The sequence below is a fragment of the Copidosoma floridanum genome, unplaced genomic scaffold, assembly GCF_036245765.1.
Source record: "Copidosoma floridanum isolate Cflo_tuat_1 unplaced genomic scaffold, Cflo_Japanese_pri ptg000004l, whole genome shotgun sequence".
Lineage (NCBI taxonomy): Eukaryota > Metazoa > Arthropoda > Insecta > Hymenoptera > Encyrtidae > Copidosoma > Copidosoma floridanum.
The window spans coordinates 25,930,090-25,957,014 of record NW_028321881.1 but is presented as its reverse complement, the minus strand read 5'-3'; positions in this window follow the sequence as shown (position 1 = coordinate 25,957,014).

Sequence of the window (26,925 nt, the reverse complement as noted above, 5' to 3'; positions counted from 1 at the left end):
CTCTCTGTCTAGGGTCGAAAAAGCTAAAATTTTAAAAGACAATGTTATAGCCATTACTGATACTGGAGTAAAAATTGTATCCCTTACTTTTGATGGTTTAAAATCAAACCTTACTATGTGCAAGAAATTAGGGGCATTCGACGATTCCTGTATGTATTTTTTGAATCTGATTACTAAAGAAAATATTTATATAACCATAGATGCCTGCCATGCTTTAAAACTTATGAGAAATACCATTGCCAAGCAAGATTTTGTTGATCAAGATGGACTTATAATTTCATGGTTGCATTTGCGAGCCCTTGTCAATTTTCAAGATACCAATGGCCTGCATAATGCGACAAAAATTCGGAAACAGCATATAAATTGGACAGATAACAAAATGAATGTGAGATTGGCTGCTCAAACTTTTAGTGAAAGTGTGTCCTTGGAGTTACGTTATCTAAGCACAAAATTAAAAATAAAACCATAATTTCAAAATGTTGAAGGAACTGCAAGATTCTGTTCAATAGTTAACGAAGCTTTCGATCTATTGAATTCACGTGCATTGTTTTCGAAAGAAAAATCGAAAATTGGGATTTCAGAAAAAAACATTGAGGATGTACGCGAAAAAATTGTTATTATCACTCACTATATTTCTAACTTGAAAACTTTGGATGGACAAGAATTTATCAATAGCATATGGAAAACAGGTTTCGTCGGTATGATCTGGTCGTTACATGGTATTATATGTATTTATGATGAGTACATCCGGAAATTCAGAGGATATTTATTAAGATATAAATTGAGTCAAGATCATCTAGAGATTTTTTCCAGCGCAATTAGAAGTGCATGTGGGTATAATGATAATCCAAGTAGCTATCAGTTTATTAGCATTTTTAAGAAATTGCTCGTACATGCAGACGTAAAGGGTTCTGATAAAGTTAACTGCTTGTGCTTGGACAATACAGAGATCTTACAAGTGTCTCCAGATACTTTGATTGAAAAATCCAGTAATTTAATAAATAGCAGTGATGATATTGAGAGCGGCGAAGAAGGTACAACAGCTAACGAAACATCTTTTTACGGACCAAATAGACACGAAGAATACCTAAATGGAATAGTTGAATACATAGCTGGATTTATAACAAGGACAAGACTAGAGGACGTCTGATAAAGCCGTGTAACGATATAGTAACAATATGCAAAATTGTGGAAAAAAAATTTAGGTTTTTTTTATAAGTCTCAAGCAGGAATCTTCAATTATTTATTTAAAGAATGTCTTAAAAGTATACCGTCAAATGTTTCACAAATTAATCATTCTGACAACCCCACAAAGCACAGATCTACAATTTTAAGTGCTCTTATTAAAAAATACTTGCAACTAAGAATTAATTATTACGAAAAGCAAAAAAGATCATCAATTAAGAATATTCGCAGAGTTAGCAAGAAATTATTACATTTTAAAAATTAGTAGCGCACAATTACATTTACCATCTACATCTAATTTTATTCATGCATTAACAACACTTATTCTGTTTAATTCATTTCTAAATTATGTAAAATGATTATAACACAACTTGTTAATACATCTAAATTTTTTACAAGCCCATTAATTACTTTGGTCTTATTTCTTCTTTCAGCATAATTATTTTTATATTTACATATTTAATATTGGTATTTAATGCTTATGTATATACTCACGCAGCAGTTGCATTTAGGAAAATTTGATTATTGTCAATAAAGTATCATGGTTATTCTCAACAGGCCCAGAAATATACTGTGATTTTGCAGTTTCGAAACATGAGGGCTAAATTTATACAGGTAACACAATCATACTAAGTTTTCTGCAAGCTTACTTGTAAAATTTAATGTTAATTTTTTTTGGGTACACGAAACACTTCAAATTATTCAACAATGAAAAATACTTGTGCCATGTTCCACAATTATGCCCTGTCGTTTGTGCGTTACTTTTTTTTGTTCGTTAGCAGAGCTCGCGCGCGTGTACCCCCCTTGCCTCTTTGGCCAACTGACTCGACCAATCACAGGTGAGTTAGAGAGAGAAAGCATGCAACTCTTCTCTCGGGAGGTGCGTACGTTTTCTCAGCATTGCATGCTCCCTCCAGTAGTATCTAAGGGTGACACTAATAAAAGTTTAATTATTCCAAAAAAAGTGCTTTAGCTATGATATAGGTTATTGATCTGTAAATGTTTGAGATAAAGTTAATCTGAAGATGAAAGAAATAACTTTAATTACTTAAGATATTTGCTTAACATATCTGTCATTTTAAAGTGGCTCTCTTATTCTTTATATTTTTCAAGTTTTAGTTACTATTCACACATTTTTCAGGTCTTTTTTTAAAACTTTTAATGCATCACCGTAACGTACACAGATTTTAACGCATACTCTCTCTACATTCTGGTAAATTTATTTCATAAAAATTCAAGCTCTTTATTTTGAAAATGCCTCTACATATAAGCCTTCTTATCCATTCTTAACCTTCAGTCCTTAATTTTTATTACAGATCTAAGAAATCTTCCACCACTAGTAAAACATATTACTATTTATCAGGTGTTCAAATAAGGATACAAATAACTATATGTCGACATCGATGAGATACGAGCCCGACAATTTACGTCTATATGAAGTGGAAGTACCATGTGTTATTGTTTTTCTTATTCACAACTGAATCATACAAATATTAATAGATATAATTTTTCCCAATCTTTATTCTGATAGTTAACTTACTAGATAATATTCAGGAACATTATTTTCTTCACAAACAATATTTGCTCTCATAAAGTTACTCTTGAGGGGGCCTTCTTTCCATGTAAGGCATAAGTTCTTAATAATTATTATAAATGTTTATTTAAACGTATAATAATAAAGAAAAAATACAAAATAAAACAGGGGAACTTGATGTGTAGTGAATAAATTATTTTTAAAAAATCCAAATTGCTTGCGTATATATTATCTTATTTTGAAAAAACACTTATAAAAGTTGGAAATCCTTAAAGCTATTCATGTTATTCTAATTTTTGAAAGCTTATTATACTCCGTAAATAATTACAGATAAAGTCATCACTGAAAATTTGTTGATACAATTCATGTTTAGTGAGTTAAATGTAGTTGTTTTTCAAAAACGCAAAAAACGAGTGAAAACCTACAGTTTCGTAAAAACAATTGCACCTACTCATTAAACACGTATTGTATCAAAAGATTTACAGTAATTACTCTATATAAAATTCTTTAGGGACTATAATAAGTTTAAAAAGTTGGAATAACATGAATAGCTTTATCAATAGATTTCCAATTTTTAAAAGTGCTTTTAGAAATAAGATATTATACATGCAAGCAATTTGGATTTTTTTAAATAATTTATTTGGAACACATCAAGTCCCCCTATTTTATATTGTAGTTTTTCTTTATTATAACATTTAAATAAACATTTATAAAAGTTATTAAAAACATATGCCTTACTTGGATATGAAGCCCCCTTAAGAGTAACTTTAAGAGAGAAAATATTGTTTGTGAACAGAGTAATGTTCCTGGATATCATCTAGTGAGTTAACTATTAGAACAAGGATTGAAAAATTATATCTATTAATAATTGTATGATTCAGTAGTGAATAAGAAAAACAATAACACATGGTACTTACACTTTATGTAGACGTAAATTGTCTGACCAGTATCTCATCCACTCTGGCTAAGCGGTAAGATGCTTGTCTGGTAATCAGGGGGCTTGTATTCATGTCCCATATTAGCCGATTTTTTTTTCCTATAACTGTTGATATATTAGGTATTTATCCTTTTAATGTATTAATTATAATCGTTGCACAAAATTTTTTTATTTATTTTTCTTTCAGAAATCTCACCTGAGATATTAGATGAGATCTCGGGTGAGATTTGTCAGGTGGGTGCATTACTAGAAATCATAAGAAAAACATTCTCTATGAGTTTCTTCTACTTATATCTATAAACGGGACCAAGGTCAAACGCAGTGATCGTTTATTTTACTTTACTAGTGCTTTTTACCACCTTTTTTTGACTTTTTTCCTTTTCCTATCGAAATGCTTAATAAATATGGCAAGAACTAAGAGAACTCATTTAAATCGTTTTTTGCCTCTTGAAGATAGTACCCACACTTCCCTTACTCCTGAAATTGACCTTTTCTTTGAAGTTAAGTTAATAATAAATGTACAATATTAACATTTGCACCACATATTGAGATATTTGGGTACACTTTAGGATTAAGGGTGTCGAAAAATAGTGTATTTTTACAAAATAATGGTCACCATGAAAAAACTTTGTTACTTAAGAACAATACTTGTGAAAAAATTATTATTTATGTCATGATTGCGTAAATAAAAATTTTTGTAAAACTCATATGAGATATGACGAGCTTTTTAATAAAGAATATTATTTATGTTATAAAGTTATGTTTATATTCTAACATATCAAAGCAATCAATTTTTTCGTAGGTTATATTCACATTGCCTTCACATAATGAATCTCAGATATTACTTGATGGTATAAAACAAGTTTCAACTATTTTTGCGGTAAGTAACTTATAGTTAGCTGACTATTTTAAAATACAAATAAGTTTCTTATGAATAATAATTATAAAACATATGCGATTAAAGGGAGATGCAAGTATTTTTCACGTAGCCATGGAGCAAGGTAGCTGCTCAATTATACCAACTCTAAATGCAGATCGAGTTAATACGAATGGTGACTTTAATACGTACAAAATGATTGACGCAAGGTGAGTACAGAAAAAAGTCAGGTCATGAAAAAGACTTTAGTTTCAAAGGTGCAAAATCAATGTTTTAATAAAACGTAATGTACTCATAGAAATTAAAAAAAGCTCTAAATTAGTAAATAACAGTAAATTTTGAACAGAAACAACTTCATCATTTTTTTCATCAGTCCAAGGTTTTAGACGTCTTACCTTGTTAAAATAATTGCTCAGTAAAATTTAAAATGAGGAACAATTACACTCAAGGTCATAATTAAAGTTTTTTGCATAATGTCTGTGGGTTAGTGTGCTGATTGTATGTTGTAATATAAGAAGTTAAACTTGGCAAAATTTGTCTTTATTTACATATAATAAAATCTTGAATGCTTTGTACACCCATAAATTCAGAAGTCCTAGCGGTACTCTTTACCTACAATAATAAAACTTCATAGTGAAAAAATTCAAAAAACAATTATTATACATTACTATTTCAACACTAGTGGCTACTATGAAATATTCTTATACTACTTACTTGGTCTTTAATCTTTTTTAGTTTGCTTTACTAACAAAATTATTATGATTCTTACTTAGAATTTTTGTGTCTAAGGACTACCTCTTACAGTTGTATACTTATGTTATACATGGTGTAATAAATATATAAGGTGGGCTCTTCATCCACTGAACCGATCAGCCAACTAGAAGGCTTGGAACTAGCGACCTTTCATATTGGATCTTTCACCAATGAGCTTAGAGAGCGCGCTGTTCAACTACTGCTACACGTAAACAAAAGTATAGAGTAAGAAATTTTACTAATAATTAATACAATTAAAATTTGTTGGGTGCACTATTTTATACATAAAAACAATTTAATATAATTATCTGCTTATTTGTAAGATACACAATAAATACAGTTTACTAAATATTTCAACAAACAAATTTGACAATTTTTTTTTTTAATGAGAGCAATCTAATTAACGTTATCGTATGAACGAAGCTTTTAATTTAACACAGCTTTTTAAGGTAGGTTGTATTTATTTTCAGCAATAGAGTGTAAGTCATTGAACAACGTGCTCTCTATGCTCATTGGTGGAAAATCCAGTATGGAAGATTGCTTGTTCCGAGCCTCCTGATTGGCTGATCGGTTTGGTGGCTAAAGAGCCCACCTTATGTGTTTATTTCACTATGATGTTATAGTTGTATAACGTCTAGTGACGTCTATTCTCTATTAATAAGAATAACCATACGGTGTCCCCTGCCGCTTAAGTTAATACAGCTTAATTGCTTAATTTAACATCATTCTGAGTTGAGAAGCTTCACCTCTTTTAGCAATATATAAATCAAATTAACCTTTACTTTCTGACACACCCTGTCCTGCTTACTTTCATGAGTCTGATAAAAGGCTGAAATAGTAGGCTTAGATAGAACACTAAGATAGTACGCCGTTTTAACTTACGTGGTTTATGACTTGAGGCACTTATCTTATGATCCTAATTTTGCTTCTAATATTTTTGATTAAGAAGATTAAGTTCTGCAAATTGTTTTCATGTCCTAAAATAAATTAAGGATGCACTAATCAACCAACATTTGTAGCCGTCGCAAAAGAGGTGTCAATGCTTGATCTTCCACCATACGTAATGGTATATGTAAATTTCTTCTAATAATTTATTAGCATTACATTCTACTTCATACAAACATCATTACTATCCATACACTGCACACTTAATTAAAACACTCGTGCATAAAAGTTACGTTACAGAGCCAAGACTGAAACAAGAAAAATTGAACCAACTTTCACGGGGGGATGGGAGGGGGGTCAAAAGACTCAAAATATTATGTCAATTTTAAAAAATAATACGATTTTTAAGCAGTTATTGAACTAGCTTCTCTTATTACCTTTACTAATGAACTTTTAAGATAAATAAACGTCAGTATGTCACAATATTCATTTGCTTATTAACTTTTTTTTTTAAATATGTCATTTTTAAAGTATCTGTACATTGTCTCAGTAGATTTCGTGCTCATTCTGTGCTTTCACGTACATTATTATTAGTTTCGTGAGATTAGATAATATAATTATCCATTTTCCTTGTGTTGGTCCAACAAGTTTCTTTTTTTATAGTCAAATTTAGTTATCAGTTATCGAATAAAAATTAAATAAAATATCTAACAAACACAAGTATAATTTAATAATATTCTTATAATTGCTTTAAGTTTGAATGCTCTTTAAAAGCCTTAGACTTTCTCTTTCACCTCTAAAAAATAACTTACTTTACGAAAATGTTTGACTTACTATTAAATAAGACAAAAAAGCTTACACAGCATCCTTATTAAATAAAGAGTTAAATTCTACTTAAATTGCGTTAAAGGCTCAACCAGGAAATAATTGCATCAACTCTCCACAACAGTTTAATTAATCAAGAAATTTATTCCCTAATAGAACTTGACACAGTTACATACTTTATTTGAAATGAACGCTTGTAATAAAAGCAGACCGATATTATAAGAGTAAGAGGAAATGTTAAACTTGTAGAAGACAAGGGCAGAAAAAAGACAGTTTCTAGTTTTACTATTTTACAAAAGTTAACGCAATAACGCAACGTCCATATATAACGCTACAAGCCACCGTCCTAAGCCATAATAAAGTTACCAAGAAAGGGCGTATCATAGAGTCAATCATCACTTTTTACTTTTTTCCCTATTTATTAGCCAAATAATTACTGTCAAAATCAACACACACAACAATGAGGATTACACTTGATTGATAACAAAAAATGTCAAATATGTTGAAAACATAGAATTCTTGCAGAAAATAAGTTGACCTTGAATTCAAACGAATAAAAAAAGGCATCTTATAAATGGATTTAGTGAGAAGCATTGAAAAGTGACTCAGATTTCACCCAGAGAAGTTGAGGAGAGAACAGAGATTCCACAATAATATTTTTCTGAAACAGACACTTATGCAGACCTGCAAGAAAAAAGCATTTCGACGCGTACAAATTGGTCGTAGTGGTAGTGATTTGAAACCATCTTTTTTGTCAGAATTCTCTACACCTTCTGATTAAAGTCATTAAAAATATTAGTTTTCTCTGTAAATTTTACATAAATATTTGTCTCTACGAGTTTTTAAACATTTTTAAACTTCAGACGTAAATAAATCCTTAAGAATATTTTGTCAGATTATTAAAATTTTTTTTGTACTAAGCAATACGTATAAATTGTATAAAGACTCGAGTACTAGCTGATAATAATTTCAAAATTTATCACTTAAGCTTTTATTCTATCAAGTATTCATTAATAAACATAATTTTTGATGTTTTGGCCCATACCGTTCTGTATATAAGAAGGCCATCACCAGGTAAAAAATGTAATCGTCACACTAGTGACTGTTAGTAGCATGCAGGATGGTGAGGTGAGGTATACAAATATTTATACTAACAAATACTAGATATCATTACTACCCAAGTTATTACTGACAAGTCAATAATTTGCTTACTTTTATAGATTACTGTATTTAAAACTTCAATTTAACTGTATATTTTTAGGTTACATGTCTTCCATGATGAGTTTGTTAAAATATTTTTTATTTTACTAGAATACGTCTTTTGGCTTAATCGCCACATATATTTTCTAATTAAGATAATATTATTAGTCACGTTCGATAAATGCATATTCGTATATTCGTAGTAATTAACAAATCTTGGACATAAGTTAAATTTGTTAATTAGACATTTAAGTATTAAAAATTTTTTTTCAAATGAATTTGGTGACAGTGATTTATACTCACTTTTAAGATATAATATATGTGTATATATCTACATACAGAGCTGATAGCAGGGTATAAGGATAGCTAATATAAGGCAAACGTGCACATGGATCCTAATTCACCCACATAATTACCATCCATACAAATAATTGTTGGCATAAGCTTATTTTTATGAACACATAATTGTATATATGTATTAGTGGAACTCCACCCTCTTCGCGTTCCGCGTGCCAGACCCTGATTATAAGGACTACCACTTCTCCGAAGTACTAAAAAAAATGTTTGTCGAAAGAGTCTTAGGGAAAATGAAGAATAGACTGTTTACTCCCAATAAAGGGCACAAAGCTCATGTACAAAGAGAATAATGTCATTAACTTACTTTCTCTTTCGATAAGTTTTAGTGGCAGAAGCCCCCTCCTTGCAGTTAGTTTTCTTAAACTTTTAAATAAACTATGTAGCTTATTTAATTTACTTGTACTGAATGAATTCGACTCATAAGGCAATGATAACGCAAAAAAAAGTTGCATGCTAAATGTACATACTTAATTTACCGCATGCTAAGCTAAATATTGAACAAAAAAAAATTTTAATGTTAAATTTGATAAAATACAAATTTTTGCAATGTCTTCTTTTGCCACCCAAAATATTTTATAACTTAATAAGTGCATTGCAAGATTTATTTTATCTTTTTGAAACATATTTTAAGAAGTTATCATCATATTTATTTAAAATCTTATCACCTGCAACATTTTCCAATAGCAAAAATTACAGAAAAAGTCTTTGTTCCAGAAAACAAGTTGCGCAGGAGCACAACAAGACAAGCTTAAGAAACAGCCAAAGCCTCATCGACAATTATTTCCTTAAAACTGTAGCATGACATCAAATAGAAATTTATAATAGCCAACACGATTTTGCTTCAGCTATATCATCGAAAATATTGATATCTGAAAATCTAGCAAACGTTTGGGCGTAGAAAAAAATGTTCTTATTTAAAAAAATTCAGCTTTGCTCATAATGTGATATGCAAGCACAAACAAATACAACTAAGGTTTTTAAATGGTATTTTCAAAAAATGTCAAGATTATTGTGAGTATGGTACTTTAATTACGAAAGGCCAGTTATGGTAGATAAACCATATCATGGTTTTAGAACTGTCTGAAATCACAATCTTGTGTCAGAGATGAGTAGAGAGATTGCTAACGCCAATACTACGATGCGAGACGACTTTTTGGCACTGATCGGAGCACCCCGCCGCGGACAACCGTCAAACCGGGCTCTCATCTTACCACTCGTATCAGACAGCGTGTGTCTACGAGAAGAGGAGTGAATTTGCGTGAAAATGATCATATAGGCATACATTTTAGAGAGACGTGGAAGGGATATACCGAATGTGTGTCTACGAGGAGAGGAGTGGAAATGTTGACTATAGCTATATATCTAAGCGCATAGCCAAAGCAAGCGACGACACGAGTTTTTTTTTTTTACTGCAACCAAGTATATCGTATATATATTGAACTGATTTTTGCACCCGCTTTTTTCGTTTTCCCATACTTTTAATACTTATTTTGAAATTCAGTATTATTTTGAAAAAAAGTTTCAGCTATTTTTTTAAGGATGGTAGTTCAGTCATAATCCCTAACTTATCATTTTTCCTCATAATTGTTATGAACTGTAGGACAAGCTCCAGAGGTTATTAATGAACATAAGTGGCTTTTAGGTATGTAAAGATCGAAGTTTCGATAGCTAAGCTGATTGATGCTTATGCCACCACTCGAATTGTTTTGCTATCACGGGATTGATTTTAACTTTCTGTAATTTTTTTTTTTTAATGCAGTTCATCATTCTGGTTAAATTTTTTTTGCTTACAATTTGTTTAAATTCATAAATAATGTTGCCAACTTTTTTTTTTTTTTTTGATACGTTGAAATAAATACATTTTTTATACTTAATCTATTTAATAACTTAGTAAGTTGATACTTCTTGCTGGCAAGGCCATTTCACAATTTTAAAATAGTAAAATAAACTTCTTAAGATATAAGTATAACTCATACGTTTAAAAACTTACAAGAAATCATAAACATCATTCTAATGTGAGAGTTAATAATCAATAATAAAAAAAAAGAAGAATTTTGCATGTTTCTAAGGCAAAACAAATTTTTCAAAATATATCATTAATTTGGCAATAAAAAAAAAACTATAATATCAGGGCAATGCAGACTAATAAATGTTTAATTTTTTAAATTGAAGTGCTAAGAGCAGGACTTGTTGTTATAACGTATTTTAAACAATTTTCATGGACAGTTAATCATCGTATAAAATGTAATTGATCAGAAAAGCTTAATTATTTTCTTAAAAAAAAAAATTACACACACTTACTATAAATTAATTAATTAAAAAACAAGTATGGAAATTCTAAGTGATTAGTGATCCGTTGGGGGCGAAGTGTAAGAAAATAAACAAATACAAGTAAAGTGTATTTAAATCTTCTGCGTTGATTTATTGATGCGCAACGTTTCGCTGACAATATGCGTCAGCCTCATCAGGCTACAAAATAAAATTAAAAGCACACAATGAGTGATCTGGAAGGCTCAAACACAAAAATACAATAAATTTTTTGTAAATTGTTACCGCAGGTACGCGAGAATTCGTAAGTTTGGTTGACTTACTCGTCACCTGTCGTGCTGTCGACTGACAATAAATTACAACCACAAGCCAGCGCTTATAGAGGCGGAGCCGCAAAGGTAGACGGTAAAGGGCGATGAACTCGATCGGGACATTTAAACTTTCGTAGTAAAGGAAGGTATGCTCTATTAAAGGAAAGCACATCCTCCTTTCTATTGATGTTGTGTTTATCGAGTTTTATATAAAGCATTTCGGAAATAATTCTTTTTTTATAATTGGATTCTTTGTCAAGGATTTTAAAGTTATCCCAATCGAATTCATGGTCAAAATTGATTTGGTGTGCACAAACAACGGAATCGGAGTTTTTACTTTTCATATGTTCACTGATGCGGACCTCCGCCGCTCGCTTTGTTTCACCCACATATGACGCAGGACAATTTTTACAATAAAACTTATATACTACATTTGTCTGTTTATGTTTATTCGTTGTATCTTTTCCTAAGCGGACGATATGCTGCAGTTTATTGTTAATAAGAGGGTAAGTGTGAATATTGTAGCCTGATGAGGCTGACGCATATTGTCAGCGAAACGTTGCGCATCAATAAATCAACGCAGAAGATTTAAATACACTTTACTTGTATTTGTTTATTTTCTTACACTTCGCCCCCAACGGATCACTGATCACTTAAAATTTCCAAATTTACCGGAGGGCACTGATATATACTAGCAAATCATTAAAAAACAAGTAGTTGTTACCACAAGGTATAAAATGTAAGCAACGTAAGAATTTTGCTGGTAATAATCATATTTGATGCTATTTTAATGAAAGTGAGCTTTCTTGTCTCTTTCGCTTTTTTCTTTTATTGCTTAATTGCCTATTCTTGCTAATTAAAATTTCAACCTGCAGTAAATAGGCGCTGATGTAATTTCTTACATTTTACAACAAAATACGCAAATCCAAATGCTTTGGCAGTTTTGTACTATTTTTCTTGTGCTTTCGGATTTTTTCTCTATCAATATATTAAATATTCACAATTTCTTGTAAGTTTTAGAATATATAAATTATACTTACATTTTAAAATTTTAATTTTATTATAATGAAATTGCGAAATGGCCTTGCCAATGGAAACTATCAATTAACTAAATTGTTAATTAGATTTAGAACGAAAAATATATTTGTTTTAACGACTCAAAAAAAAAAAAAAAAAAAAAAGTTAGCAACATTATTTATAAATTTAAATAAAACATAAACAAAAAAATTTTAGCAGAATGATGAACTGCATTAAAAAAAAAAATTACAGAAAGTTAGAATCAATCCTGAGATAGCAAAATAATTCGAGTGGTGGCATAAGCATCAATCAACTTAGCCACCGAAACTTCGATCTTTACATACCGAAAAGCCACTTATGTTCATTAATAACCTCTGGAGCTTGTCCTACAGTTCATAACAATTATATGGACGAATAATAAGTTAGGAATTATAACTAAACTGCCATCCTTAACAAAAATGGTGAAATTTTTTTCAAAATAATGCTGAATTTCAAAATAAGTATTAAAAGTACGGGGGAAAAAGAAGAGAGAGAGCAAAAATCGGTTCAATATATATAAGACATACTTTGTTGCAGTCGAAAAAGAAAAACTCGTGTCGTCGCTTGCTTTGGCTGTGCGTTCAGATATATAGCTATAGTGAACATTTCCACTCCTCTCCTTGTAGACACATATTCGGTTTATCCCTTTCACGTTTCTCCAAAATGTGCGCTTATTGGGATCCCAAAAGGTCACGTGACTCTCGTGATTTATATAGTTACTTAGGAAAAAAATAACACAGGCCTTGTAGGTGCAACTTTATTAGAACAAAGTTCTTTATGTCACGTACTCGGGGGGCTGGGATTATAAAACCGACAGATTTTTTGAAACAAAAGTGGTTTACCCGAAGTCTCTTCCTCTCAAGTTTCCCCCCGTACCCCGTCCCCCTCACTTACTGTTCTCTATACACTTACCCTCCCTCCACTATATATGTATATCTGCCAACCGTGCCGTGTTACTCTTCCACACACCTTTGCCCACCATTCCCCCTTACACTCCCAAGCAATTAATTTTTAAACAAATTTTAATTTTATTTTCTCACAACGATTTTCCTTTAACTTAGAAATTTTATCTTTTACAATTCTTAAAAAAAAAAAAAAAACACTTTTCACTTCAGAGATTTTAACACTTGACCTCCTGCAAATGAGTCCAGTACTTTACCTACTCTGCTACGAGCGCTGCCGGCTATAGAAACTCGGTTTCTTGTACTTATCGTGTAATTCGTAACTATAATATTCTATTTTCATATGCATTCACTGATAATATATTTAATTCATGATAAATTATGTATTTGTTTTCTAAATACTACATAAAAAAAAAAAAAAAAAAAAAGTAATGAAATTAAGTATGAAAAAAAAAATGAAGTATAAGAAAATAAAATATGAAAAAGAATAATAATAAAATGAAATACAATATGAACAAATAAAATGTAGTATTACAAAATAATGAAATAAAATGAAATAAAATATTTAAAAAAAACGAGAAATAACAAAAACAAAAAAAGGGAATGAAAAATATAATATTAAATAGAAGAATAAACAAAGAAACAAAATAAAGGAAATACAAAAGAATGAAAATAAATAGAAAAATAAAAAAAAAATGATATACAGGAAATACAAAAAATGAAAGAAAAAGTACTGAAATCAAATATGAAACAAGAAATAAAAACGAAAAATTAAATAAATAAAAAAAATATGAAGAAAATTGAAACAACAAAATAGGGTGGATAAATAGGTCATGGGACCCACGGTGAGAACGAAGTTCTTTAAACATGACATGAGTATAAAAACACAATTTCTCAGGTAACAAGGGGGTCGCCAGACCCGTAGAAAGAACGAAGCTCTATAAACGTTAGTACTGCATTCATGTAGTTCACAATACAAAAACTTGAAAAACGAATAAAAAAAAAATAAAAAAATTGTTCAGTACCCACGACGGTTGAACTATGTGAGTACTGTATTTATGTACGAAGTTCTCCCGAAGTTAAACCATCATGAGTACTGAACTATTTTTTTCAATTTTTTTTTTTATTCGTTTTTCAAGTTTTTGTTTAGTGAACTACATGAATGCAGTACTAACGTTTATAGAGCTTCGTTCTTTCTACGGGTCTGGCGACCCCCTTGTTACCTGAGACATTGTGTTTTTATACTCATGTCATGTTTAAAGAACTTCGTTCTTACCGTGGGTCCCATGAACCATTTATCCCCCCTAGTTTGTTGTTTTTCTTTTTTTTTTTTTTTAACACATTCAACGATTGTAATACGATAAAAGCCGTTTAATAACATATTTTTTAAGGAGATGACAATACCTCAACTATTTTTTTCCAACTCAGTTAGTCTTTTGCAGCTTGAAACTTTAATTTAAAAGTGCGAAAACGCTCATTTAACCTGTACAAAGTTATCCTGTTCCCGACTATACATAGGAAAACAAGCGGGATTTTGGTAAGGTTAAATGTGCGTTTTTGCACTTTGAAAGGAAAGTTTCAAGCTGCAAAAGACTAATTGAGTTGGGAAAAAATGGTTAAGGTAATGTCATCTCCTCGAAAACATGTTATTGAAAGGCTTTTATCTGAATACTATCGTTGAACATGAAGGCCTGTGTTATTTTTCCCTCAAGTGACTATATGTACCGCAAGAGTCACATGACTTTTTGGAATCCCAATATAATCCGATCCACTACTCTTTTTGTAGGCGCACGCTTTTCGATATGAGTAGTAAGATGTGCACCTGGTTCGACGGCTGGCTGCGGCAGGATGCTCTGATCAGTGCTAACAAGTCGTCTCGCATCGTAGCATTGGCATTAGTAATCTCTCGACTCATATTTGCTTGTGTAGTGACTTTTTACTGTTTAGTACCAGGAACAATACGAGTACGGAACGTGTTTCTGATCGATAAAAGTAATTTTTTTTTGCAAGAACAGATTAGGTAGTGTACAAATATATGTATAAAGTTGTGTCCCATTCGATAAACTACTTTTAGATGATTTTTGATGTTATGTTCATGTTACCAAATAATTTAATATTTGCGACAAACATTCCTTCGATTTTGACAAAGTGGTAATCGCTTTTGTAAGCCATGTCACGATGACTGTAAGAGTCATCGGGGGCCCGATTTTCTAAGATACGGGGCGTGGGATGACAATGAAGGGCTTGTCGTGGACGGTACCTCTGAAGCATCTGTCAATTATCTTTCTTTTTCTCAATTTTATTAGTTGTCTTAACGAGGACAATAACTATTTGACTGATTTTTCTTTTTTTTTTTCAGAGTTCATTTACCTTTTAGTTATGATGGATGTTTATATGATAGGGTCGTGATTGTAGTTTTAAACTTGATTCAAACAGTTGTTGAATACAGAGAAGCTTTAAGTTATTAAGATCTATGTAATCCGTAATTTCAGGAAAACAGTACAGACTTTTACAGTTTTTAAAGCCTATTTTATGTACATACACCGTCGTGAGGCTTGAGAAGTCCTCTGATTTGTCGAATCTTTCTTGATTGGTACTACTGCCCTGAACATCATAAATGCTTAAGTCTATGCAGCAAAAAAGAATAAAGTTTACTCTAAACTGTTGGTGTGGACACGCTTCTACGTAACCAAGAGCGTCCAATGAGGCAGCGTTACGTGAAGCCGAGATGATTGAGAAAGCTCAACAAACTTCGTAAACGTGGGCTATGGCCGAAAAAATTGACTCTTTCGTGGACAATGTGATCAAAGGACAAGTCAAGTATTGTAAATGCCCATGAGCATTTTTCATGTGTACTTTTATATGAATGCACTCGGGACTTTTCACTGATTTACATGAACTCCACATAGAAATCTATGCAGATTTTTTACATTGACTAAAGTTGTCTATTTAAAAATCCATTTCGATCTTCTATGTAATAATGTTTATGAATTTTATGAAAGAAAATTACTCATGTAAAATAATGATCACACGCATTTATATAAAAAAAGTTTTGAACGTTAAGGCAGTTGTACTCCACATTATTTATTAAATTTTTGCCAATTAACATGAATAAATGTTTAATCAATGTCAGTGCATATAATAACAATCGACACACATTCAATATGTAAAATTACTGTCATGACTTGCATAAAAAATTCCTATGAGATTCCAAGCGAAAGATATATGTAGGTAGCATCGTCAATCATTCATGGAGATTTTATATGCTTACATCCTAATTCATATATAAATGTATATCATAAAGTATATATATATACTAAATCTGGTTTGAAAACTCGTGCTTTTCTCGATGATCCTCAAATAGTAGACGTCGTCTCCTTACTTGCCTGCAGCGAAAAAACGTGTTTTCTATGTAATTTTTTTGTCTGTAAAAATATAATATCTTTATAAAAACTATCTTCAATAAGAAAACTGAGGTAAGTTTAATATGATAGAATGTATTTTTCACACGCAAACTATTAAAATTAGTTAATTGTAGTTAACAAAAAACTTGTGATTGCACGGTTAAAATTAAAAAAAAAAATACATAATATTTGTCAACACAAATTATTATTAAAAATTTTACTCAAGGCATAAATAAATAAGGACTAAGGGTAAAGAAATTGTAGTATCCCTCGTTAGCCGAATTGGCAGAGCAACAATCTATAAATCAGAAGATTGTGGGTCCAAATCTCTCACTCAAGAACGATTTTTTTATCCTGGATTATGATTCACGTTTTGTTAATAAAAAGTGTTCTTGTATTATTCTCTTTATCATTAAAATTGATATATTGTATTATTTAATATAAGAAAAAAAGGCTCATAATAAGGTACTTCATAAAAAATTTAATCCAGAGAAGGAAAAAAAGATACCTCTGCGTAGATAAAAACGGGTGTATATAAATGTATAATCATTATCTTAAATTTAAAAAAAACTAAGGCAAGTTTAACATGATAGAATATATTTCTTTCACGCTAGCTATTAAATTTAGTTAACTGCAGTTAACAATAAAGTTGTGATTGTACTGTTGAAGTTAAAAAATTAGATTACATTTGTAAATTTATTTAAACAGTTCTTCCCTCTTCATTAATTTTCTGGTTTAACTAAAATTACAACTACATCTCAGCAATTATATTAGTGATAATACATCATTGAATTAAAGGCAAATTGCTTACGCATTTGGAATGTATAATAACTGTTTTCTTTAATCAAAGTCTTATAGAACGTCTTTTCGTATTAACTGTAATTGTATGACATCATAAAAAACAAAACACAATAGTTCTTAGAAGTATGACTCCTGACTTTATTTTATAATAAAAGTTAACGTAGAAGATTTCGGTAAAAGTGTAAACTTTCCTCACGTATTGATAATACCTCACGTATACTTTTTTAACTAGATAGTTATCATATATTTCACATAAGTGTGCTTTTAATTTTGTAACACTGTTTACGTTTGCCTTATATTTTCAAGAGCAACATTGTTTCTATAACCCTGTCTATAGTTTAGAGAAGTTTGCTTTATTATCGTTTCATTATAATAAAGCGTTGCAATTTAAAAATTTTCTTGCAAATCAAACAATAGAGTATTGTAATTTAACTATTTTTGTACAAAATTAACAATAATATTGTAGCTGATCTAACTATTCTAAACTTGTATCTTGCACAGGACCAAAATAAGTAATTGATGCTTAATCAGAATAGCAGCTTATATTTTTGATTTTACTTGCATACTCACAGTAATATATAATTAAAGCACTGTAACTAACAGTATTAGGGCTATCGTCAACATAATAGTTTCAAGTATTTCTATATAAGGGCCAAGATTAAATATGAAACTTCTATATTCTGGGTGTATTTTTGTAGTATTCTCCATTTACTTTGTTATTTTCATCATACGTTTTTGCTAATTATGATACAGCTTAATATACTGAAAAAGTTTCTGTGAATAATATTTTTAAATCTTTTTTAATCATTTCAGAAAAATCCTCTAAATTCCGGTATTTTAGTTAATTAAACTTAATTTCTTAGCTGCCCCATGTATCTTTTTCTGCTTTCTTCGCTAATATATTTTCCTTTTTTTACTATTACTCATTCCAGACAAAACCTAGTTGGTTATCGAAACATTCGTGATAAGTCGTTTTCCAAATATATTATATTAAAAACAAACTATTTTACAATGAGTTATTGCATCAGCAAACAATTGATTGTCAAATTGGTTATTAAAAAGGTCTCATTTTTTACTTTTAACACCATTTATTGGGTACTAAGCGAAAATAATTTGTTTCTGCTGTACTAAGTTGTTTTCTTTGGCCTTTTAACGATCGCATAAGGACTTTGAAACCTTCAGTTTCTGAATGGCTTATAATATCTCGAAAGCCAAGGACCGTAAAAAAAAATTTACCAAACTATAATAAATTTTTTAATTTTTTACTATTTTTCATTTCATTTTTTGGATTTCAGCATCATTTTTATTCTCCAAGAAAGGTCCAAGTACATTCACCAAGCGCTTATCTGTTGTACGAAGTATGCAAAGTTTGACTACATGCGGCTTTTTTAACCTGAGTACGTTTTCCTCTCATATTCATTATTGATACTCTTTTGGTGCATAAGGTAAGCTCCGTCTGCAACCAAAACTACTTTATTACTTTAAATATCGTGGATGTGTTAAGGTTTTCTAGAGTGTGATTCAAAATAAGATTATTTATAGATACAGCATTAAGTTAAAAGCGTGTTGGTAACATATATTTTTTAAGTCATTAAGAATTAAAGCACAATCATCCGAAACTTGTTGAGGCCGTTAAAATCTTAAAGGAAAGTAAGAAGAATTGTAAAAATAAGCTGCTCTAAATCGAAATAAAAGACCAATCAACTGTGACCAATGAATTTTTTAAGGTATTCTTCAAAAAGCTCAAAATCACTCATTTAATCCAAGAATTCTTTGTCAATTGATACGTGCAAAGATTCAAATGACTAAGATGCGTCCCGTACTAAAGCCAACCATGAATAAAATAAAATCTCTATTTTACTCATTTTATCTTGATATAACCTTTTATTAAAAGGATAATTGTGACAACAACGATTTCCTTGTGGCATATATATCCTGACTCCGAGAAACACTTCTTATTGCCAAACCTTAAATAAAACTTGAATTATGTAATTGTACCATCCACATACAAAGCAGTATACGTAAGGGGCCACTGGTCTTGGGAATGTTAATTGTATTTTTTTGATCTCTGTTTAGTTTTTTTTCATAGGAGGAAGTAATATTAAGCCATTACTACTATATACTGCTGTGATAATTAAATTAATAATGGAGTCTTCTAACTATCAGGTTGATCACTAGCATCCAGTACATTTTGTTTTTTTTCTAACTTTTTTCGTTTCGATAATGCTGAATAAAAAGCTAAATAACATCTTGAACGGACTGAATCATCAATAAAAGCATCAATTTAAAAATGATTAGATATTTTAGCTCTTTAATCTTACTATCTACATACTTTTTTACACCTTTACTCAAATATTTGTTTTAGGTTGAGCAATTCACACATCTTTTACTTCTTGGATTATTCTCAGCAGACATGACGTACCTGTAAATAATGCAATATAATGTAAAATGATTTTTGTGTAGAAATACAATTCTTTCACACTTATTGAGCATTTACGATCTGTATGATATAGTAAAAAGCAATTCAATGAAAAAGAGCAGAATATTAGATTGTCAATGAGTGGTAACGCCTACTTGTAAATTAAAAACAATTTTTATGCTTATAATGTATTAACTCCCAGAGTATTTCTCAACTTTCTTATGTTAACATCTCATGATTCATTAAGGACGTTTTGGTCAATTTATTTTTTACGACCCTCATTATTAAAAACAAAAACAAAAAAAACAAACAAACGTTGTTTATAAAATTTTGTTTTTTTTTATGCTACAAAACCTATTTTAACTGACAAGAGAGCTAGAAAGCAAATTCACTGAAGCTTTGACTGTGTATTATAATAAACTTGGGCTAAATAAACACACCAAGAGTTAATATCCATTATTTAATCAAACTGCTATGAATTATAAAAATCAAAACTGACATCATTGTGACGTATAAAACGAACTTTTTTTGTTTCTTAAAAATTATATTAATGTAAATAAAAAATGAAACAAACATTGAAACACAAATTAACAGTTAAAATAAGGAGTCAAATGGTATTCTCTTTTGGTTATTACACATTGAAAAGTATTTTTTGTGGGCCTGTCTTGTTATTTAAAAATTAACTAAATGTTAGTTTGCGGTCATAAATTTTGCAATCACTGAGATTTCATTACCGTATGAAAGTAAATGACAAGCGTATTTGAAAATGGGTGTGCTTTCTTTGTAACTTATAGGAAAATGTTTTATTTTTCTTTTATGATGTGTGACGTATCTAATGCTATCACGTCACTATGTACCCGTATTGTTGAGCAAGTCATTGGTGACTACTGAGTCCTATAATAATTAATACATTTGCTTTATGTATTTTACACATTATTTAATGTGAGCTCTCGCTACCACAGACTACGAGCCAAGAGGAGAGAGAGGGACTGAAGGCAATAAGAGAAGTGAAATGTGTGTGAGGTATGGTTATATGAGTATATGTGTGAGAGAAAGAAGGAAGATAAATAAGCTTGTGACGCGTTCGGAACAAACCGATGGCCAGGTCGTCGCTTTGAGGACTTAGTTTTTTAAACTTCCAACGATTTAACGATTTTTAAGAGCGTTGGAGTTTTTCAAATGCAAAGGAAGGGGCACGCTAACCTATGCAGACTTACTGTAAAGCGTTGTCAGTTTTGTACGGAGCAGCATCGAAAGTAGATAGTTGAGAGAAAGAGAGAGAGGTATAATTGATTCAAGAAGACCACTGTGAAGACTAGGACAAGCTCCAGGTAGTAGTGGGTGACATCGAGGATAGTGATAAGGTAGGTGTGCTATGAAAAGTGCACTGGCAGTATAATATGGAATAAAGTTTTGGGGTATGATCCGAGCAAACGTGAGTGTATGTAAGCGGGTGTACGTATGGATACGGAAATCAAAGTGAGCGAAAGTAAGTGTGGGCTTACATAGGGATTGAGCAATTAAACTGAGCACGAGGTGTGTTAAGGGTTACGTGTGTGTGTTTGTGTGCGTGTAAGTTATGTACCAGTCACCAACAGCTGAGCCACGGAGAAGTTTGGTAGTGAGAATGACCGTAAGGTGCTTAGACGAAGACATTTTACCTCAATAGAAGTGTGCCGATATATTTATAGAGAAGAGGGAGAGAAAGTGTATAATAGTCAATAGTGTGTAGAGGACGAATAAATAGCGTGGACCCGTTGTCAAATTTTCATTGATGATTGAATTTATTTCTTCTCTTTCTTTTTTAAATTTCTTTTAGGAGTGTTCAGTGTTCCAGAGCTAGACACCTAAGGCAGACCTCTTTAAGGAGAAAAATTCAGTGTGTAGGTACAAAGTACGAGAGATTTTGGGACAGGATATCAGGATGGCTGTTTATTGGCTGAGAAACTCTCGTCGTAGACGTATAACAATTATATTTGATGATTAATGTACTAGTTAACACAATTACAAGCACAACTCATAAATAATATTATTGCATAATTTTTCAGTCACGAGACATATGGTTTAAATACTGTATGTTATGTAAAAACGAAAAAACAAATGCGTAATTTAATTGGATGTTAGCATGGTGACAGCTTAGGTATATACTAGTTCAAAAGATGAAATTATTCCGTCAGTTAATCAAGTTTCTTACACTATCATACAATATCGTTTACCAAAAAAAAAAAAAATAAACGAATAGGGAAGTATTGAGCATTAGCTTAGTTATACTACTAAACAAAATAATTTTATCTTACCAATAACCATATAATAAAACTGACATCGTGATAGTAACGTCAAATTAAATTATTAACGGTTACTTATCCAAGTAATAACACCACCAAACACTGCTTAACTTTGGCAAATTGCTCTGAATAAGGCCAGTTACTCCCAATTTCTTATCTTACTAATATGTAAGCAAAGTCGCTAAAACGGTTGTAATCGGTAATAGCAAAAATAATGAACCGATTTTGCTAAAATTTTGCATACCGATTCTTGACACTTCCTAGATGGTTCTAATATGGTTTTTATCTTGAAAAATTTAATAACAATAGCAATAAATAAGCTCAAAGTTTTCCAAAAATACGCCAGCTTTTCACTTTACTTCAGTAGGATCCGCTAGGTGGTGTCGACATAAAATCGAAGCTATCTGCAACAGAATTAAATAAGTGTGGTTATAATACGTCGAAGCGTCTTAAAGAAAGATACAGTCATTCTCCAGTAGTTCATCGAGCTGCATCGAGAATGGATATGATCCACTTTTCTGACTAACGATGAGCAGTTGGTTATCCATGAAACGACATGAAGACATGATATTCTTTCGTCAGCGGTGTACCTCTCTCCATCACGGTCTTCGTACCGAGACTCCGAGGATAAGAGTCAAGCTACCCGCAGCTGGCTCTCCATCATCAAGAATAATAATAAGGAATAACTGGAAATTGTACCACTGGCCCTTTTCAGGGCCAATGTAAGCATTTACGTTATCTACTTAATCATCAATCTTATCGGTTCTTTTTAGGGGCTACCTAAGTGTAAACTACCTTGCCAACAAATACATTTTTACTACCATTTCCGGAAGCGGTTCATCGACTAAAAGACTATATATAAAGACCGCCACTATTAAACCAAGTCAGTCATTAACTGGCAGACGTCACGAGCAGAATTGTTCGTCACAAGGCTGAGAACCCTGGTAACTAACAACCCTTTATTACCCTCTCAACTCTAAGTATTCAACCAGGAATCACCGATACTCTCCAAGGTCTGTGCTGGGTGAACCTAACATCTATGAAGGAAAAAAAACTTGAGCAACGGGAGTCTCCAACGGGCAAGCATTACGAACCAATCTCTACTAATCTCTCCACCTTAGATCATCAAAACAACTGAGTCTGCAAAAAAAAGGTGCCTTAGACACCAACGTTTTCGACGTTATATCAGGATACGTTAGGAAAGAGCACTACAACTAGCCCCAAAGCTTCGGACTTAGTAATTTTTCTCCCAATCAGTCTGGGGCTTCAACATCAGGCCAGAGAAGATCACCCTGAGGTATCCAGGCAGTCACAATTGTTGTTAACTTCAGTCAAGAAAGAGTATACTTAAGAAGTTCACCGGTCTTTTTTAGGGCCATCGGACGTTGAACTACCTTGCTAACAAATGTATTCGAACTTAACGAAGTTGACAGAAAACAGCCTTTAGGGGTCACAAATGTCGTAAGTATGCTATTAGTCGCAACAGGGTATATTGGAAAGAAAGCTTCAAATGTATCTAATAAATACAATTTAAGGCATCAAGAAACTGACGCAGAAAATTTATCAAAATTGAACAGCCAAAGTCGCCAAACAAAATATCCATGACGTGAGGGATCAGCTTTTCATTTTACCCTCACAGTAATCTCTTAAATCTTTAAAGATCTAAATTAAAATTTTTAAATAAGTAGAGAATATATTTATATTTTTGTGGCAATAAAAAATGTAGAAATTAAGCTCCAGTACTTTGTTGCTCTGGTAATAAAGTTGTGAGATAAGAGAAAAAATATTTTTTTTTAATATATATTTTCTGGGAGTTAAAAATCTTAACAGCTTTAAAAAATAGCCCTTTTCGTATGTTATACGGAAGAAACTGCAAATCAACCGCTTCTTATGGCTAACGATTATTTTATGGCATAAGGAACGCATGTTACTTTTCAGCATAATTATGATTTTTTAATTTTTACACCTTATTATTTAACCAAATAAACTGTATGGATTGCGAACAAATATGTTTTTAATAAATAGATTTCTGTTCTGAGAAGTGTCAGGAATAAATGTAAAATTTTTTAACTGAAAAACGTTTCACATTACATGTCAACACACTACGGTGCTCCATTTTGTAAGTCTCGGGCGAAGCCGAGATGGGGGGCTGCTAGTACACAAATATACACAAAAAAGTCTTATAAGTGGTACTCTATGTTCAGATGAAAAGTACCTTAAAACACAGAAGTTGCGTATGATTTTGCCCTTTACTTTTCAAGTTTTTCAAGTAATGCAAATGCAAGACTACAATACGAACACATCCAACAGTTTTATTATATCTACAGTTGTATACATAGCAGTTTGATACGATGAGTTTCAAGTTTAAATAGTTACTGTTTTTTAATTATTTTTTTATACATATTTGAAGCACTTAAATAAATGATGAAAAATAGTGACGTTCAATGTACAAGCATTTGTTTTTAAATGCTCATGAGGATAATGTTTATTTAGGTGTAAATATTGAGAGTAACTTCTATTCAAATAAGTACTTGTATAAACTAGATCAAAAAACGTGAGGAAGCAACAGAGATGTAGGAACGCGATAGGCTCAAAGCCAGGTAGTGAGAGTCACTCAGCTAAGGCTCTAGCAAACCCTTGTTGCCTGTCTCACTGGTCTTGCTTGTTCAGTCTCACTGCACATGCGCTTCCATTACTTTTGACTCTTGCTGATATAACTACAGCTGTGGTACAAAGTGTGCAGACTGCAGATATGTCATTGACTGTAGACATATTTGTTAATTACTTATACATCTATAGCTCTTTACCTACTCTCATAACCGACTCATGATATATTCAAGCTAAAAAACAACACCTCGAAAACCTTGAGCTGACCATTAATAATTTCTTGAAGTCAGTAAAATTCCGAATCACAAGATATATTGTGCTGTTGATTCCTACGTTAATAGTATCTCATTACAAAAAAAAAGCCTCTGAAGATCAGTTTCAATACAAATTTTTACAAATGATAAATAATAAAGAACTTTGTCAGACATATACAACAATTAAAAAAAGTTTTAGTAATAACTCATTTGAAATCAAATCAAACTCAGGACTCGCACTGGACGCGTAGATGGGTGGCGGAGCCGAAGGGTAGTGATATTTCTTGTCTAAGTATTTGAAAGAGGGCGAGAACGGCCGTTTTAATAAAATCAACGTGGTTATCGAGCAATAATGCGATGCACTCGTTTGCGGAGCGCCTCGGATTAATCGAGAATACCTGGTGCAATGTAATGAATAGTGTCCCGTTCTTAATCTAGAGGTCACCAGTACCGTAACGAGCAAAGGTAGTTACACTCTAGACGTTGCGGAAGGGGGCGAAATTATTAAAGTAACCGACCGGTCTAGGATCCACCAGTACCATCCAGAGTAAATGTGAATGCCTCAGAGTATACGTGACGAATAGTTCTTTTATTTAATCTCGTAGCGTGATATTTTACCGATACCGAATTTCGAACTCAAAAAAAACATGTCCAGGTTGAACTGAGAGGAACAAAAGATTTGTCACTTGGGTATTTAAATTTTGACTTACTTTTATTGTCGGTATGAAATGTACCACAAATCAAACCAGCGCGAAGTGTCAAAGATTGAAGATTTAAAACCACACTCAAGGAGGACCGTGAGATAGCAGAGGCAGACTCTACCTATTTGTCCACCGTTCGAGGGTGAAATTGAACTGTAACTAATGTTGTGCCTCCAGGCTCTTTCTATAAGTAGTAGCGGACCTCAACCACGTGCTGGCTGGAAAACGACGCAGTAAAACTTGCCGCCGAAAATTTTAGGGGAAAAGACAATAGCCAAAGATCTAATTAGCTGGAGTTGCCCTAGTTTAACCACTCAAAATTGGCACTTCTTACCTCTGGCTAGCTTTTCTACATGCGTCAAAAGAGGAAAAGGTGATTTACTCACTTTCACCCTTCCTTTCTCTTTTACATCAAGGTTTTACAGATTTTTCATGTTATTCAATATTAACCTTAGGATGACATGATGCTAAAATGTCCTTAGACTAAGCATTGTTCGTTTATTCAAATAAATTTATTGCAACAAAAGCAGTGAAAATCGCCCAATATTTCATGTGGGTGTTGACTGAATAATCGTTCACTGCGTTGCTACATTAATAATAGGGTTAGTAATTATAATTTTTACACATAAATAACCATAATAGTTGCTAGAGTTGCCAGATATATAAATCAGACAAGTTAATAGTTATAAGGAGTAATTTTTAACAGCGGTCCAACCACTTATCTCTGAAGTAGCTATAGTTGTGGTCCAACTACAAATCAGGTGTTAGTCGTGACCCATTGTTTGTTAACGTTACTAAGTTTGTTGGTTATTTTAATGTATTGTTAGCTATAAATATATTTTGAAATGTTAGTAGTGAAATCAACTCTCATTTTCCCTTTTGCTTACTCTTTGGAGAGGATGTCGGCATGTGGTGCCATAGGGATTTGAAAATTCTGTTACTTATATTGGCTTGGTCATACAAATTCTCTCTCTCGACATATCTGAGTCAGGAAAAGGGGAAAGAGCCTTATTGATAACTGTTGGCTCAACTTTCCCGCTTTCCTTTACAAATTGAAAAATAGCAACATTTGTCCAGATTACAAAAATAGGTTTTTGTAAATGGTATAAGGTTATTGCGATGGCATTTCTGATGCACTTTGGCCCTGCGTTTAGTGTTACAAAATCGGCACGGAAAGTTTTGAAGCAAGAGAAAAAAAAAATAAGGTGGATACACCGATATTACAACAGCAAGGACTAATTTAAAATGAGAATCCTTGGGGGGCTCGTTTTGTATATAATTTCCAATGGTCTGTATATATTTTTTTCGACAAGTGACGTATTCCTTGGCTTTGGTCCTCAACTTGTACCAGCACTATAATAAAC